Here is a 19,056-nt window from a genome sequence, read left to right as displayed (position 1 = left end):
ATTAAATTATTTTCATAATTTATTTTATTTTGTTGTTGTTGAGAATATATACAGCAAAAAGATACACCAATTCAAGTTTCTACATGTACAATTCAGTGACACTGATTACATTCTTTGAGTTATGCAACCATTCTCACCCTCATTTTCTGAGTTGTTCCTGCCCCATTAGCATAAACTCACTGCCCTCTAAGGTTCCTATCTAATCTTTTGAGTTGCTGTTTTCAATTTGATTCCATATAGATAAATCTTAAAAGAGTATAATACTCAAGGCAGACATTCTTTACTTGCTAAGCTAAACTACTGTTTGGTTTTAAGAAGACTTCAGGAGATATTTTTGGTTTAAGGTTTAAAGCTTATCTTATGGAAGTAGTATTGGGTCTATCCAGTCTCCATGTCTCCAGAAAGTCTAGATTCCATGAGAATTTCAAATTCTGTTCTGCATTTTCTTCCTTTGGAGCAGGATTCTTCTATAAATCTTTGAATAAAAGGTTCAGTAACGGTAGCCAGGTACTATCCAGTTCTTCTGGTCTCATGGCAAAGGAGGCAGTTGTTTATGGAGACAATTAGTCACACATTCCATTTTTTCCTCCAATTCCTGATTCTCCTTCTTTCTATGTTGGTCCATGTGAATAGAGACCAATTATTGTGCCTTGGATGTTCTTTAACTCTTATAACAGGTTCTGACTTAATGTCTATTTTGTCTGATGTAAAGTTTATTTTGTCTGATATGAAGGCAAAGGTGGTAAATTCCACACACATAGGAAGAGAGCTCTGAAACTGAGCAGCAAAAAGTGTGAAAATAACATGTCCATTAATGGGATAATATGTGTGTTAAAATAGCTAGGGAGAGAATATTGGGAGGTTTGGGACTAAGCCTTGAAGAACTCCACAATGTAGTTACTAACTACATTGAAGATAAACAAATCCTTAGATGAGAATAAAAAGGAGAAATCAGAAACATAGGAAACAAGGCAGCAGACAAGTTATGATGAAAGCAGTGGAAGAAAATGCCTCAAAAAGCAAGAGTTGGTCAAGAGTTTAAGATGCAGTTGAGAGGTCCACTAAGAAACTCTATTGTGAGTACAAAATTTCTCTGAAGTTCATGTTTTGTTTTTAAAGTTCAATCACAATCGGACCAAATATTCCCTTGTAACTGAAGCACGTGTTCCTTTTCATCTAGTTTAATATGCATGATATCATCTCTGCAAAGGATCAGTGTGGAATTCTGTAGGATGTCAGGATGATGAATTTCTCCACAAAGCCATGCACAACGCTAAAGCGCTGACATATATCTGATCCTTACAAATTACCATACAGAAAAAGCATTTTCTAGATAAATTGTTGCATACCAGGTGCAAGAAACTGTGTTCAGTTGCTCCAGTAAAGATACGACAGCAGTTGCAATTGGAATCACAAATTGATTAATGTACGCCCACAGTGATTTCTCCAAGATTTATTCACTTCCTTCACTGGCTAACCAGGCAAATTTAAATGGAAGATATAATCAGAATCACCACTACTTCCATTTTGAAGTCATTGGTGGTGGCGTTCAACCCTTCAGGAATGTGATGTTGCTTTGGGGTTACTAATTTGATAAAGAAGTTTCTCCTTGGACTGTTCTTCCATAATAGCACTCACTCTGCAAGTCAGAGAGCCATAGCGAATACAGTGCTGAACATGTATATTCCATTTATGCATTTGTCATAGTAAAACAGCAGACTTACACTCTTGCTAGAAATAAAAATGAAGATTTTTATTGAAGAATAAATGTTTCATGAAATGGGGAACAGACATGCATTCAGACAGGATGCTATAGTGTGTTCCCCATTGCAGGGAGTACATTGAGGTTTTTATTAAGCAGAGCAAACAAAAGACCATGGGGTTGTAGGCACCAAGGAGGGTACAAGGAAAGGAAAAAAGTTACAAGAGGTTTGTCAAACTACATTAACATTAATCTCTAACCTAACATTAATCTCTTACCTCCTGGAACATGTTTGACCAAGACTTCTTAACAGCAGCAAGTCTATTTGTGAATATCCTGGAGAACAATTGAGTCAACTCTCTACAGGTTTGCCTCTTCCTCTTATCTTAAAGTCTATCTTAGTTACAGGTTTACAAGGAGTCAGCAGAAACAGAGCAAAGACCTCAGTGAGTGATTTAGGATGAAGCCTAATTTAAAATACTCTAATTTAAGGGAGTCAAAGTAGAAATTTAGGGACTATAGGGTTAAATCTTGGTTACGAGTTACAAGACAATAGCAGGGCTTCATCTTTACTTAACATTATCAATTCTATTTCCTAACCTCCTGGGAAATGTTGACTAAAACAATTTCTCTAGGGCAAGCTTCAGAAACATTCTTGACAACCATCTTTTAACAGTCAACACCTCATACAACCTAAAGCCCAGACCCTTGCTTCTTTTATGTTATAAACAGTTAAACTTTTATAACAAACTAAATTGTCTTGTCAGAAGAATAGAATTAAAGATTCCAGGCCTAGCTACAGCTTAATTTAAAATGTAGTTTTTAATTTTAGTTCTGGGGCAGCTATGTAGTTATGCCAAAGTGCCTCAGTTTCAAGGTTTGCTTACTCATATTTAAGAACTGGGAATATAACCACTATATGAGTCTGCAGGTTCACTGAGCCCATTGTGAGAATAGTTCAGCCCAAAACTTCTTTAATTACCTATTCTCCAGAAGGCCCCACTTTAAGCAGTAAAGAAAATGACATTTTGAGTATCTAGGTTTACGTATTAACTCAGATCTCAGTATCTAATAACACCCAGAAAGCTATCCAAGTAAATGGTCTCAGATCCCATTAAGGAAGATTTGGAAAAGGATTGTAGCATATATAATGTTATCAGAAACTTCTTAAAGGGAATCTGGGCTAGTATGCAATCAAGGCACCTCAGGTCTGTGGAGAGCTTCGATCTTAACATTGTATGAGAGGCCATTATTCTCCACTGTGTAGTGATTCAATTCAGGCTTCTGTGAATCAGAAGAAGATAAAAGATGGCCACAAATGCTTTGACATTCCTCCCATTGGCAGAACTAAAACTATTCCTATTCACAGATGATCTGATCTTATGCATAGAGAGGCCCAAAGATTCCACAAGAAAAACTACCAAAACTAATAGCAAGATTAAGCAGGGTAGCAGGATATAAGATCAACATAAAAAAATAAGTTGGATTCCTATACATCAACAAAGAGAACTTTGCAAAGGAAACCAGGAAAACAATACCTTTTATAATAGCCCAGAAAATGTAAAATACTTAGGAATAAATTTAACTAAGGACGTAAAAGACCTATATAAAGAAAACTACAAAACACTATTGCAAGAAACCTACATAAATGGAAAAATGTACCATGTTCATGGATAAGAAGACTCAGCATTGTGAAAATGTTGATACTAACTAAAGTGATCTACAGATATGATGCAATCCTGATCCAAATACCAACAGCATTCTTTAATGAGATAGAAAAACTAATTTACCAACTTTATATGGAAAGTAAAGAAGTCCTGGATAAACGAAGCATTATTGAAGAAAAAAAGAAAGTAGGAGGCCTTACACTACCTGATCTCACAACGTACTATACGGCCACAATAGTCAAAATAGCCTGGTACTGGTACAACAACAGACATATAGACCAATGAAACAGAACTGAGAACCCAGAAGTAAATCCATCCACCTATGGTCAGCGATCTTTGACAAAGGCACAAAGTCCATTAAATGGGGAAAAGATAGTCTTTTAAACAAATGCTGCTGCCAAAACTGGATGTTCACTGCAGTCAAGTCAAATTCAGCACCTACTCCTATCATAGTGGGGGGCTGGCTCAGATGGCTGTCACAGCAAACTCTGCCATAGTAGCTCATAGGCCCCTGGTCCTCTGAACTGGGAGCTGAGGATCAGTTGGTTACAGACACTGTGCCCCAGGTACAGGAGCTCCCTGGGACGTGGATAAGAGGCCGGCCTTGCACAGACAAGGCCTGTGTTGAGTAAGCTCAGGCTCAGTTGCTGTCTCGCAGGGGCTACACTGGATGGGACCCTTGTCCCCAGCTCTTCCCTGGCATCTCAGGCCATAAAGCTGAATCCCAGCTCCCTGCATCTAAAAAAAAAAAAACTTGATGTCCATCTGTAAAAAAATCAAACAGGACCCATACACAAAAACTGACTCAAAATGGATCAAACAGCTAAATATAAACCTAAAATGATAAAGATCATGGAAGAAAAAATAGGGAAAATGCTAGGGACACTAATACATGGCATAAATATGATACAAACCATAACTAACAATGCAGAAACCCCTGAAAATAAACTAGATAACTGGGAGCACCTAAAAATCAAACATTTCTGCTCATCAAAAGACTTCACCAAAACAGTAAAAAGAAAACCTACAGACTGGGAAAAAAATTTTGTCTATGACTTATCCAATAAGGATTTAATCTCTAAAATCTATAGAGAAGTTTAAAACCTCAATAATGAAAAGAAAAGCAATCCAATTAAAAAATGGGCGAAGGATATGAACAGACACTTCCCCAAAGAAGACATTCAGGCAGCTAATAGACACATGAGGAAATGCTCACGATCATTAGCTGTGATGGTTAAGGTTGTATACCAGCTTGGCTGGGCCATGATCCTCAGTACTTTGGCAGTTATGATGTAGTCTGGCAGCTTTTTAATGATATAATCACCTCCATAATGAGATCTGATATACTGTGATCACCTCTGTGATGAGATCTGCTGTGAGCAGCCAACCAGTTGAAAGGGACTTCCCTTGGGGGTGTAGCCTGCATCTAACATAGGTAGACTTTTTGGCAAGGCCTGCTGGCTTTTGCTCTCTCTGGATCCTGTAGCTGGCTCCTGTTCATCCGACCCGCGGCTCTTCGAACTTGAGTTAGCAGCTTACCTGTTGTCTTACCTGCCTATCTTGGGATTTGTTGGGCTTCACAGTCTGTGAGCCAGAGGCCTGCTGGCTGACCTTCTGATCTTGGATTTACCAGCACCTGCAGCTACATGAGTTAGGAGAAGCCTCCAGCCTGACCCATGGACTTGGGACTTTCCAGTCTCTACAACTGCTGGAGCCATTTCCTTTAGATAAATCTCTTTTTATATATATGTCTTAGCTATCTAGTGCTACTATAACAAAAATACCACAAGTGGATGGCTTTAACAAACAGAAATTTATTCCCTCACAGTCTAGGAGGATAGAAGTCCAAATTTAGGGTGTCAGCTCCAGGGGAAGACTTTCTGTCTTTGTCGACTCTGGGGAAAGGTCCTTGTCATCATTCTTCCCCTTGTCTAGGAGCTTCTCAGCACAGGAACCCCAGATCCAAAGGATGCTCTCTGCTCCTGGTGCTGCTTTCTTGGTGATACGAAGCCCCTTGTCTCTCTGCTCCCTTCTCTATTTTATATCTCAAAAGAGATTGACTCAAGATACAACCTTATCTTGTAATTTGAGTCCTGTCTCATTAACATAACTGCTTCTAATCCTGTCTCACTAACATCATAGAGGAAGGATTTACAACACATAGGAAAATCACATCAGATGACAAAATTGTGGACAATTATACAATACTGGGAATCATGGCCTAGCCAAGTTGACACACCTTTTTGGGGGGACACAATCAATTTATAACAATATACTTATATGCTGCACTGGTTTTGCTTCTCTAGAGAACTCAGCCTAAGACATTAGCCATTAGAGAAATGCAGATCAAAACTACAATGAAATACCATCTCACCTGACATTACTGGCACTAATCAAAAAAACAGAAAATAAAAAATGTTGGAGGTTGCTGGGAGATTGGAAGCCTTACACACTGCTGGTGGCAATGTAAAACAGTACAACCACTACCGAAAATGATATGGCACCTCCTTAAAAAGCTAGAAACAGAAATACCATGCGATCCAGCAATCCTACTCCTAGTAATATATCCTAGAGAAGTAAGAGTTGTCACGTGAATAGATATATGCACACTCAACATTATTCACAATAGCAAGAAGATGGAAACAACCTAAGTGTCCATCAACAGATGAATGGATAAACAAATTATGGTACATACACACAAGGGAATACTATGCAACGATAAAAGACAATGATGCATCCTGGAAACATTTCACAACATGGATGAATCTGGAGGGCATTATGCTGAGTGAAATAAGCCAATCACAAAAGGACAAATATTGTATGAGGCCACTATTATTAAAAACCCAAGAAAGGGTTTACACACAGAAAAAGACAATCTTTGATGGTTACAAGAGAGGGGAGGGGTGGGGAGGGGAAATCACTAACTAGGTAGTAGACAAATGTTAACTTTGGTGAGAGGAAACACAACACACAATATAGGGGAAATCAGCACAACTTGACCAAAGCAAAGTCACAGAAGCTTCCTAGACACATCCAGTATCCTGAGGGACTGATTTACTAGGGCTGAGGGCTGGGAATTATGGTCTCAGGGGACATCAAGGTCAATTGGCATAACGCAGTTCATAAAGAAAATATTCTACATCCTATTTTGGTGAGTAATGTCTGGGGTTGTAAAAGCTTGTGAGGGGCCATCTAAAATACATCTATAGGTCCCATCGTGTTCAGAGCAAAGGAGAATGAAGAAAACAAGACACAAGGAAAATAATCGTCCAAATGCTATTGGACCACATGCATCACAGCCTTCACCAGACTGAGCCCAGAAGAACTAGATGGTGCCTGGATAACACTGACTGCTCTAACAGGGTTCACGATAAAGGATTCCAGACAGAGTGGGAGAAAAATGTAGAACAAAATTCAAACTCACAAAAATAGACCAGATTTACTGGTCTGACAGAGAGTGGAGGAACGTGAGACAATGTCCCCAGACACCCTGCTAACTCAGAACTGAAGCCACCCCCAAAGTCTACCATTCAGCTAAAGATTAACCTGTTGCCATCAAGTCGATTCTGGCTCATAGCGACCCTATAGGACAGAGTAGAAGTGCCCCAAAATGTTTCCAAGGAGTGGCTGGTGGATTCGAACTGCTGTCCTTTTGGTTAGTGGCTCTTAACCACTGTGCCACCAGGCTCCAGCCAAAGATTAGACAAGCCTATAAAATAAACAATAACACATGTGAGGAATGTGCTTCTTAGTTCTATCAAGTATAAGAGACCAAATGGGAAATACCTGTACAAAAGCAAAGATGAAGAGGCAGGAATGAACAGGAAAACTGAATGAATGGACATGGAGAACTGGGGTGGTAAGGGAAAGGGGGAGAGTGCTGACACATTGCAGAGATTGTAACCAATGTCACAAAACAATTGGTGCACAAATTTTTGAATGAGAAACTAATTTGCTCTGTAAACTTTCACCTAAAGCACACACACACACAAACTAAAAAATAAAAAAGAAGGAAATATGAAAAAAAATTGTTTTCTCAGTTCAACTAAGATTTTTTTTTTCACCGAGGCACAGTCTGAAATCCATCATGAGGAAATATTATTGAGAGATAGAGAGAGCTTAATTTTCTATTTAGGCAAACATTCATTTGACAAAGTGAGTTTATTTTTATTTTCTTACCCAGTAATTAAGAAGCCTGGAACCAGCTGGCGCTATTGTGGGGAGTCCTGAAATGGTTCTCGCAGTGGTTCATCAGGAGTCCTGTACCAAGGACCCACTCAATATCAGTGTGGATAACAGAGCTGGGCGGAACTGCGGTAAAGATTTAGCTTTTTTGTGCCACTGAAACAAAACTTTCCCTTTCCCTGAGAGGATTTTAAAAGAACAAAGAACTTAAGATCTGTAAAACCATCTAAAAATGCCTGTTTGATATATCTGCTTTGAAAAGATGTATGTAATTGCTCCATTTGTTTCTGTAATAATACCTTGTGTTAACACTACAAAGAAGTACAAAGTACTTTACAAGTATAGAACCAGAAAGCTTTAGAACACAAACTATCCATAAGCAACAAATTCTTTTTCAGTCCTCTAAAGTTCTATGAGTCAGAATCGACACGATGGCAATGGGTTTGGTTTTTCTGAAGATCCTATAGTACATTAGTATCACTTCAGTGAAGAGATTCTCAGGGAGAATATCAAAATCACATGCAACCTATCCACACCCTCTTAGGGTATATTTAGTTTTACCCTGTAGGGGGATAGAGGAGACTGGGGAGGAGAGGGCATATCTACCACTTACACCCCTACCTCAGATCATTATAAAAACTCATTGCCAAGGTGAGCTCCCATTAAAGAGTTATGCTAGAGGCATCCTGGTTTAGGAAAAAGTTTGAGAATCAGTTTTAGTAGAATGATCTTAACAGAAACAGAAATTTATTAGTGACCAATCATCTCAGTTAATGAGAGTAATGTTCCAATCCTTTCTCCAAAATAATCCACTTCTGTGTTTTTGGACGGAACACAGCACCCATGAATCTAGTCAGTCATTTAAAAAGTGTATTTAGGATCATAAGAAGACCTGGATAAGAGTGAGTGGATCAGGATAATGCCATGCCCATCATTAGCACAATTACTCAGTGTATAAATTTGACTAACAGGATAGTGTTATGTCTGAATATAAAGGATAGGGTATACCTACAGATCACTTAATGAGGGTTAATTTCCTTCATGAAAATTATGTCTGTACTTATTCTATATAGGAAAGACCATTTAGTATTAAAAAGTAGAATTCCAAAATATCTTTGTGTCGGAAAAACTTAAATTAGTCATAATGAGATTCTGGGGAAGTGAGAGGAAGAGGTGATATGCTGAGCTCCCCCACATCCAAAAAAAAAGATTTGTCTATTTTTTGGTTTCTAGTATATGGGCTACGAGAAAAGGAGAGCTTTGAAACAGACAAAGTCAAGGAGTTTGATTCTGGCCATGAGAGGAAGATGGTAGATAAGTTTCAGGGACAAATGGAATCCACTATTAAAGTTTTGGGCAGCTTGGGAGGTATACTAGTAATCTACTGTCACATAACAAATTAACCCAGAACATATTGACTTAAAACAACAGATATTTACTGTCTCAGTATCTGTTGATGAGAAATTAAGGAGAAGCTTAGTTGGGTGTCTCTGGCTCACATAGCCAAGATGTCAGTTGGGCCGGCAGTAATCTGAAAGCTTTACTGGAGCTGGAGGATCCACTTCCAAGACGGCTCACTCACATGAATGTTGGAAGGAGGCCTCAGTTTTTTGCTATGTGGACCTCACCATAGGTCTGCCTGAATGTCCTCACAACATGGTTACTGGCTCTCCCCAGAGAGAGTAATCCAAAAGCACAAGGTGGAAGCTGCAATGGTTTTTACTTCTTAGCCCTAGTAGTCACACACCATCATTTCCACTATACATTATTGGATACATAAGCCATCCCTATTCACTATGGGAGGGGACTACATAAGGGTATGAATAATAAGAGGTAAGATCATTGAGATCCTCCTGGAGGCTGGCTACCACAAGAAATTATGCCCAATGACAGCCAAGAAGAGTGCATGAAAAACTGAGCTTTATTTCAAAGATCAGCACTGCCTTATCAATTGGATAAAGAAATGGGCTGGGACAAGTATTGGACAATAGGAAGCCAAGAGTCTTAAGGAGATTTGAGAGAGGAGGAATAGGAAGAATATGCAAAGTAAGCACAAGGTGGCTTAAAGTCCAGATGCAGAATACTTGTGGAAGGTAGAAAATGATCTTTCTCATCCAGAAATTTAGAGACTAACATGTGGAAAGAGACAATGGAAAAACTCAATATCATCAGTCAGAACAAGGCCTGGGACCAACTTCAGAACAGACTATCAATTGCTCATATGCAAGTTCAAGTTGAAGCTGAAGAAAATTAGAACAAGTCCATGAGAGCCAAAGTATGACCTCGAGTATATCCCACCTGAATTTAGAGACCATCTCAAGAATAGATTTGACATATTGAACACTAATGACCAAAGACCAGATGAGTTGTGAAATGACATCAGGACATCATACATGAAGAAAGCAAGAGGTCATTAAAAAGACAGGAAAGAAAGAAAAGACGAAAATGGGTGTCAGAAGAGACTCTGAAACTTGCTCTTGAATGTAGTGTAACTAAAGCGAAAGGAAAAAATGATGAAGTTAAAGAGTTGAACAGAAGATTTCAAAGGATGACTCGAGAAGACAAAGTAAAGTATTATAATGAAATTTGCATAGACCTGGAGATAGAAAACCAAATGGGAAGAATACTTTCAGCATTTCTCAAGCTGAAAGAACTGTAGAAAAAATTCAAGCCTCAAGTTGCAATACTGAAGGATTCTATGGGCAAAATACCGAACGATGCAGGAAGCATCAAAAGAAAATGGAAAGGATGCACAGAGTCACTGTACCAAAAAGAATCAGTCAACATGCAATCATTTCAGAAGGTAGCATATGATCAAGAACCAATGGTACTGAAGGTAGACGTCCAAGCTGCGCTGAAGGCATTGGTGAAAAACAAAGCTCCAGAAATTGACGGAATACCATTTAAGATGTTTCAACAAACAGATGCAGTGCTGGAGGTGTTCACTCATCTAAGCCAAGAAATCTGGAAGACAGCTACCTGGCCAACTGACTGGAAGAGATACATATTTATGCCTATTCCAAACAAAGGTGATCCAACAGAATGTGGAAATTATCAAACAATATCATTAATATCACTTGCAAATAAAATTTTGCTGAAGATCATTCAAAAATGGTTGCAGCAATACATTGATAGGGTACTGCCAGAAGTTCAAGCTGGATTCAGAAGACGATGTGTGTCATGGATTAAATTGCGTCCCCCCAAAATATATGTCAACTTGGTTAGGCCATGATTCCCAGTATTGTGCGGCTGTCCTCCATTTTGTGATTGATGTAATTTTCCTATGTGTTGTAAATCCTAATCTCTGCCTGTGGTTAATGAGGCAAGATTAGATTATGTTAAAGAGGATTAGGGTGGGATGTAGTACCCTTAGTCAGGTCACATCCCTGATCCAATGTAAAGGGAGTTTCCCTGGGGTGTGGCCTGTTTCTTACAAGAGATAAAAGGAAAAGGAAGTGAGCAGAGAGTGGGGGACCTCATACCACCAAGAAAGCAGTGCTGGGAGCAGAGTGAGTCCTTTGGACCCGGGGTTCCTGCACAAAGAAGCTGCTAGTCCAGGGGAAGGTTGATGACAAAGACCTTCCTCTAGAGCCAACAGAGAAAGAAAGCCTTCCCCTGGAGCTGATGCCCTGAATTTGGACTTCTAGCCTACTAGACTGTGAGAGAATAAATTTCTGTTTGTGAAAGCCATCCACTTGTGGTATTTCTGTTATAGCAGCACTAGATGACTAAGAAAGAATTTGGTACCAGGAGTGAGGTGCTGCTCTAATACCTAAAATATGGAAGCAGTTTTGAAAGTGTGAATGGATAGAGGACTCAGAAGGAAGTGAGGAGAGCTGTTACACTGAAGATGGTGCAGACCTTGAGAAGCAGTGGCAGAGAACCCGGAGTGGCAGAACCAGGAGACCAGCTCAAGATGGTGCTGGAGCTGAGTGCCTTTGTGCAGGAGGCTTCCTGGTGGAGTGGGATGCCTCTAGGCACATATTGGTGGAGCTAGGCTTGCTGATCCACAGAGCAAGAGAGCTGGTTGCCTTTTGGTAAAAGTTTACTGGCGGAGTGAGGTACCTCCAGGTACTTATCAGTGGAGCTACAGAGCTTTGGAACACTTGCCCCAACCAGGCAGATGCGGGTAGTGAGGTCTGTAGGGCCAAAAGGCCAAGGAACTAGGAAGCAGAGCTGCCCCAGTGTCAAAGGGTATGGCCACGACCTCTGGGGTCTCAAAGGATGGAGCCATGGTCTCTGGAGTTTCTAAAGGTTGAGTCACCACCATAATTCAAAGGCATCAGTTCTTCTTGAGACTTCCTTATTCATTGTCAAGCTTTCCCATGTATATGAGGTGATTGAAAACACCATGTCTTGGGTCAGGTGCACCTTAGTCCTTAAAGTGACATCTTCGCTTTTTAACACTTTAAAGAGATCTTTTGCAGGAGATTTGCCCGATGAAATGCACCATTTGATTTTTGACTGCTGCTTCCATGGGCATTGATTGTGAATCCAGGTAAAACAAAATCCTTGACAACTTCAATCTTTTCTCCATTTATCATGATGTTGCTTATTGGTCCAGTTGTAAGGATTTTTGTTTTCTTTCTGTTGAGATGTAATCCATACTGAAGGCTGTGGTCTTTCATCTTCGTCAATAAGTGCTTCAAGTCTTCTTCACTTTCAGCAAGCAAGATTGTGTCATCTGCATATCACAGGTTGTTAATGAGTCTTCCTCCAATCCTGATGCCCCGTTCTTCTTCATATAGTCCAGCTTCTCAGATTATTTGCTCAGCATACAGACTGAATACGTATGGTGAAAGGATACAACCCTGATGCACAACTTTCCTGACTTTAAACCACGCAGTATCCCCTTGTTCTGTTAAAATGACTGCCTATTGGTCTAAGTACAAGTTCCTCATGAGCACAATTAAGTGTTCTGGAATTCCCATTCTTTGCAATGTTATCCATAATTTGTTATGATCCACACAGTCAAATGCCTTTGCATAATCAAAAAACACAGGTAAACATATTTCTGGTATTCTTTGCTTTTAGTCATGATCCATCTGACATCAGCAATGATATCCCTGGTTCCATGTCCTCTTCTGAAACCAGCTTGAATTTCTGGCAGTTCCCTATCAATGTACTGCTGCAACTGCTTTTGAATGATCTTCAGCAAAATTTTACTTGTGTGTGATATTAATGATATTGTTTGATAATTTCTGCATTCTGTTGGATCTCCTTTCTTTGGAATGGGTACAAATATGGATTTCTTCCAGTTGGTTGGCCAGGTAGCTATCTTCAAATTTCTTGGCATAGAGAAGTGAGTGCTTCCAGTGCTGCATACATTTGTTGAAACATCTCAGTTGGTATTCCATCAGTTCCTGGAGCCTTCAATGCAGCTTGAACTTCTTCCTTCAGTACCCATTAGTTCTTGATCATATGCTACCTCCTGAAATGGTTGAACATCGACTAATTCTTTTTGGTATAATGACTCTGTGTATTCCTTCCATCTTCTTTTGATGCTCCCTGCATCATTTAATATTTTCCCTGTAGAATCCTTCAATATTGCAGCTCGAGGCTTGAATTGTTTCTTCAGTTCTTTCAGCTTGAGAAATGCTGAGCATGTTCTTCCCTTTTGGTTTTCTACCTCCAGGTCTTTGCACATGTCATTTTAATCCTTTACTTTGTCTTCTCGAACGGCCCTTTGAAATCTTTTGTTCAGCATTTTTACTTCATCATTTCTTTCTTTTGCTTTAGCTTGTCTACATTCAAGAACAAGATTTGAGTCTCTTCTGACATCCATTCTTTCTTTCCTGTCTTTTTAATGACCTCTTACTTTCTTCATGTATGATGTCCTTGATGTCATTCCACAACTCATCTGGTCTTTGATCATTAGTGTTCAATGCATCAAAACTATTCTTGAGATAGTCTCTAAATTCAGGTGGAATACAGTCAAGGTCATACTTTGGCTCTCGTGGACTTGTTCTAATTTTCTTCAACTTCAACTTGCACATGAGCAATTGATTCAAATTTACACTCATCTGACTACACGGTCATCTTCTACCCTTTAGCCCGCCAACAGAACATACTCCATGGAAATATTTTTTTCTCGTATATTAACTAGCACTTTTCTTTAATGAAGTCATTTTACTCATATTCTTCTTTTCCCCCTCAATCCTCCTTACAGCCTTTTTCTGGTTTGCAGAGCAGATTACTAAAAGCCTTACATGTTATCCTGGCCTTCTGACTCCCACTATGAGTTTACAATTTAATTGTCGCCTTGTCTTTTAAAACAGTAACCATAAAAGCTTCACACATAATTCAGAGGATCAATATTTCTTTTCCTCAGGCATACTTGTGATAAACTATATATTTTAATACTTTCTAAAGTGTAGTTGATGGCTGCAGTTTCATTATTTGTCAAAGCTGAGCCAGAAAACCTCTATGGTTCTTCCTTCAGTTCTAGTAAGCTTGGAACACACATGGGTGTTATCAGGCAAAAATAACTCCGGGTGAGTCTATTTACCAACATAAACAGATCTAATCTCCAATTCCAGTAGAGATGCTGAACAAAGAGAAATCGGACTGTTTTGTTTTAGGCTGGGTGCTGAGGGCACACCCACCATGACTGCTCAGAAATTTTTGTTTTTCTACCGCTGCTGTCCTGTCCTTCACTGAAATTTAACCCAATACTAGAAACCAATGAAGCAAGCAGTTTGTAAATAGCCAGAGACTGGTGCCCTTAAAATAGGGTGGCCACAAGACAGTATCAGATTTATGATTGGAAACAATGTAAATGGATAACAGATGAATATTTCAAATCCAAATGGAACTAATCTGCTAACTGTGAAATCAGGTACTGAGCACCTGTGTCAATAAACTCTACTCATCCAGGAAAGGTACCTGGTGACATAGAAGATATTTTTCTGTTTCTCCCTTCTCAACTTCTGCTATTTGGCCTTAATATTTTTAGCTTTTAAAATATTTGTCCTTTTCATTTTAATATTGGAGTTCCAAGTTCCATCCTCGGACTTCTCTCTGTCTACACAGCCCCTCTTGGAAATCTAGTACCCTCTCAGGGCTTGGTCCATATACTGATGAAACTTCAGCTTGTATCTCTACCCAGGACCTCTCTCTGAACTCCAGACTTACAGGTTCAATGGCCTAGTCAATGTTTCCTCTTGGGCATCTAATAGGCAACTCTAACTTCACATGTACAAAACTAAATTCCTAATCTTTCTCCCCTAAGCTGTTACTGAAATCTTTCTTATCTCGTTTAATAGCAACTTCAGTTTGTTAGGCCACAATTTTTGTAGTTATCCTTGACTTCTCTTATGTGCTTAAACCCAGGATCCAATGCCTCAGAAAATCATTCTGGCTCTACCTTCAAAGCATACCCAGAACCCAACCTCCTCTCACCGCATCCACTGCTATTCCTGCTCCAAGCTTCCACTATCTGCAGCCTGGAACCTTAGTCCTCTAACTGGTCTCCCTGCTCTCCTTATCCCTGGTAGTCTATTTTCAGTCCAGCAGCCTGAGTGATCTTGTTAGAACCTAAGTCATACAATGTCACCACTCTGCTCAATCCCAATGGCTCCAGTCTCATGCAGAATCACTAAAATCTTTACCATGACCTACATTTATTTTCTTTTTAAAATTGCGTCTGTGATCCCTTGCTAACTCCGTCCTAGCCACACTGGCTCCCTTGCTGTTCCTCTAACATGCTCCACGATCTGTCCTAGCAGAGTTTTTGCTCTTGCTGTGTCTGTTGTCTAGAACACTCTTTCCCTAGATACCCACATCAATTGCTCCCATACTTCCTTCAAAGTCTTAGCTCAAATGCGGCCTCTGGGAGGTCTTTCCCAACAACCTGATTAAACTATAATCTCCTCTCCCTACTTCCTATTGTCCTTCTTGCTTTTTTCTCCTCTATTGCACTTCTAACATTTTATGTAACTTATTTATTTTGCTTGCAGTCTGTTTCCCCCACTAAAATGTAAGCTCCATGAGGGCAAGAGATTTTTGTTGTGTTCACTGATGTATTCTCAACTATACAGTGACTAGTATATGGTAGGTGCTTAATAAACATTTGTTGAATGAGTGAATTAATAGAATTCCTTCTATACAATATCCGCTATTTACAATGGAAAGTACCTCAGTCTCAGAAGAAAGGTTAAATCTATGGTGGCTTGAAAAAGCTCCCTTTGAGTTAATTTAAAGCCAACATGTGTTGCTTTTGAAGTTGTCTCCTAAGGCAAGGTATAGTTTTTACTTATTAAATATGTATAATTTGCAGACTCTTCCTCTTTCATTATGTCATTCTCTATCCCCTTATATATTAAATACACCCCCTGACACACAGAAGGCATTCAACTGATAAGGGCTGAAGTGAGCAAAATTGAATTGACCAGCTTCATTTTCTTCCCAGGAGCAGAATCATCCATTTTTGTTGGTTGCCCTTGAATCCTTTTGCCTGGCAGTCATTCTCTGCCTTTTTCTTTCTTTCTTTCTTTTTTATCATCTCAGTTCTATGGCTACAGGGATAGAAGGAAAAGAAAACTGATATTTTTTTTTTTACTCAATGGTGTTAAGCCTTCCTGTTATTCATATTTGTTTTGTGGGTTACTTCAAGATTAACTAAATTGAAAGCATTCACTTTGCAATATGCTGCAGAAATTCATTCTATAGACTCAAGTCCCGAAGGGCAGAGTTTCAAAATTTATAAGATCTTGAGCCCAATAACAATCAGGTTATGACTACATTCCTATGGAGGAATAGCCTAGGAAGAATTTTTCATCCAGTGGTTTCCAAATCTGGTTCTCTGCCATGCTTGGCAGGTAAAAAACGTCTAGGATTTCAGTCCCAGAATTCTGATGGCTGTGTGGTAACAGTAATTTAAAGAGGCTCACTACCACAGAGTCCCTCCACCTGACCTTCTTTAGCCTCCCTATGGGACCAACAATTGGCAAAGCTAACCATCTCTCTTCATTCTCCATCCCCACATAGCCCTGGAGCCATGAAAACTGACATGGGAGGGGGGCACCATCTGAATGTCATGGGATTGCCAAGAAGGGACAGGACATCCCCCAGAGTGGGGAGCATGGAGAGGGGAATGATGGCAAAGCCTTCAACTGGTCCTGGAGAGACCTTTATGCTTTCATAGGAAAAGACCATGGAGAGATCTTTTCAGATGGTAATAATCCTATAAAATATTTTTAATGCAACTTGAAACATTCTAATGCTAACTTATTGATTAGAAAGCTATCTGAATTAATAAAATTTTAGAATTATGGAAGAAAATTAAAACATAAAATATTTGATCATTTTAAATGGAGTCTCCCCAATTAAGTTAACCAAAAAATAAAAAACCAAATTCATTGTCGACAAGTTGATTCCAACTCATAGGACCCTATAGGACAGAGTAGAACTGCCCCATAGAGTTTTGTAGGCCAAACCCTGGTGGCACAGTGGTTAAGAGCTCAGCTGCCAACTAAAAGATTGACACCACCTGCTCCTTGGAAACCCTATGGGGTAGATCTACTCTGTCCTATAGGGTCATTATGAGCTGGAAACGATTTGAAGCAAAGTTGTTTTCTTTTCATAATCTTTACTGAAGCAGACTGTCACATCTTTCTCCTGTGGAGTGGCTGGTGAGTTCGAACCGCCGACCTTTAGGTTAGCAGCTGAGCGCTTAATAACATGGTGCCACCAGGATACCCACAAAGTTAACAAAGGGACTCAATAAATGCTTATGAAATTAATTAAATAAATAAACACTATTTTAACTTGGCAATGCACATGTATGAAGTGATGTTTCAGTAAAGCATAATACATATTCTACTCCTTAAACTACTTAAGAATTCTGTCTACAATCCTCTTAGTATCTTAAACATAAAAAAATAGCTATTAAAAGGTCAAACATTACCCCTCCCCCAAACTCTTGTTAGAATTTTTAAAACTTCCAAATGATTGTGGGTTTTCTCTTTTTTTTCTCCGTAGTTCTTAGGTTTTACTATTTTATGTACATTTCTAATTTTCTCCCCTCCCCTAGTATCTACTGCAAACATTTGAGGCCTGTTTCCTTTCTCTTTCCCTGCAGATCAGCACTTCCTCAAGTACAGAGTATTTCTCATACTGAATTCATGATCAAATGCACGATTCGATCAGATGCACTGTACTGTGACCATGCTGCTGAAGTTTCATAAAAGTTATTGTTATGAAGAGCACTTCACCGCTCTGTTGTCTTGTGCATGTCAGGTGGTTTGATGAAGAGATTATAGACATGGTAAAAACTGCTGGCTTTGAGATCAGACAGAACTGGAACTGAGTCCTGACTGTGACTAGCTGGGCAACCTTGGAAGATTTAATCTCTATAAGCTACTATTTTCTCATCTATAAAACTGGGGAACTAGTAGTACATGTTTAGATTTCGAAAGGATTAAATATGAAAATGCATGTAAAATACTTAGGACACCATGAGCTTAATCAACGTGGCTATAATGTGTTTAATATTTATAATTAACCAGAATATGGGGGTGGGAGAGGTGGCTGTCTGAGCAGTCTTCTCTCCTGCAGGCACAGGAAGGTTGTCTGTATTTTCCCACCCGGTAGTCTGTCTGTTTGCAGCATCTTCTGAATTTCTATTGCACTTTTCATGTCCCATTATGCTAACCATACACTGTTGTGCACTACAATTATTTTACAGGTATCTTCTCTCTTATTAGGATTGTAAACTTTTCGCAGTCAAGAGCCTCCTTAAAAATGTTTGTATCAATCACCATTTCTCGCACTTAGTTTTTCATACAAAGTGAATGAGTTGGATGCCCACTGATCAGTCACATAGCTAAAGATCATAACCCTGTACCCCTAAAATAAGATTATTTCGTGATATTAATGTGTAGAGGCAGTATTTATCTTCTAACACATTCTTCTAGGATGCATATAAAGAGAAAACAGACCTCCTGCTACAGCAACTGTGTTTGTATGCATTTGAATATTCACACATTTATTCTAAGTCTTATACTGTTAATGCAAATTTAGCAGTGAATTTTTACAACTATTGGAATATATTAAAATGCCTTTGTAAGATTGTGGGTGCTTCCGTCCCCTCAACTTGGAAGACCTAGAAAAGAGAGAGGATTACAGTTTCTGGAAGGGAGTAGGACAGCCTCATCATTTCAGAATTGCTGGCCAGGGTGATTAGGGTTGTTATGAAATGATTACGTGGTCAGTTCTTATTTTCAGGATGGCTGAAAAGTTAGAGGAGGTCGAGGTTTTGCAATAGCTAAGAGGGGTTTCTAAATAGGTCTTTTCATCTTCGAGAATTTGGGCAGCTGGAAAATGTTTGTCCTGGGAAGTTTCTATGATATGTGTTTGGGGAGGAAAGTTGTGAGCTTATCAGTTGCTAAAAAGGTCAGGGAAGGAGGGAGGAGTTTTTCATATAAGTAGGGTCAGAACAGCTGGGAGGTCAAATCGGGAATGTTACAGCAGCCAGTTCTGCAGGGACGGAAAAGGCAATTC

General features: G+C 39.3%; 1 non-coding gene and 1 pseudogene across 1 annotated transcript; one reads left to right on the top strand and one right to left on the bottom strand.

Moving 5' to 3' along the window:
- LOC101350085 (thyroid hormone receptor-associated protein 3 pseudogene) overlaps window positions 1-19,056 on the bottom strand; it is a 31,124-nt pseudogene that overhangs the window by 2,561 nt on the left and 9,507 nt on the right.
- On the top strand, window positions 3,785-3,927 carry LOC111821963 (small nucleolar RNA SNORA5). The gene has a single exon (XR_002825267.1). It is a non-coding gene; the product is annotated as a small nucleolar RNA SNORA5 (small nucleolar RNA).

This window comes from Trichechus manatus, unplaced genomic scaffold (genome assembly GCF_000243295.1).
Source record: "Trichechus manatus latirostris isolate Lorelei unplaced genomic scaffold, TriManLat1.0 scaffold00117, whole genome shotgun sequence".
In the NCBI taxonomy this organism is placed as follows: Eukaryota; Metazoa; Chordata; class Mammalia; order Sirenia; family Trichechidae; genus Trichechus; species Trichechus manatus.
The sequence above is the reverse complement of the archived record's forward strand: the minus strand, read 5'-3'. Positions and strand labels throughout refer to the sequence as shown.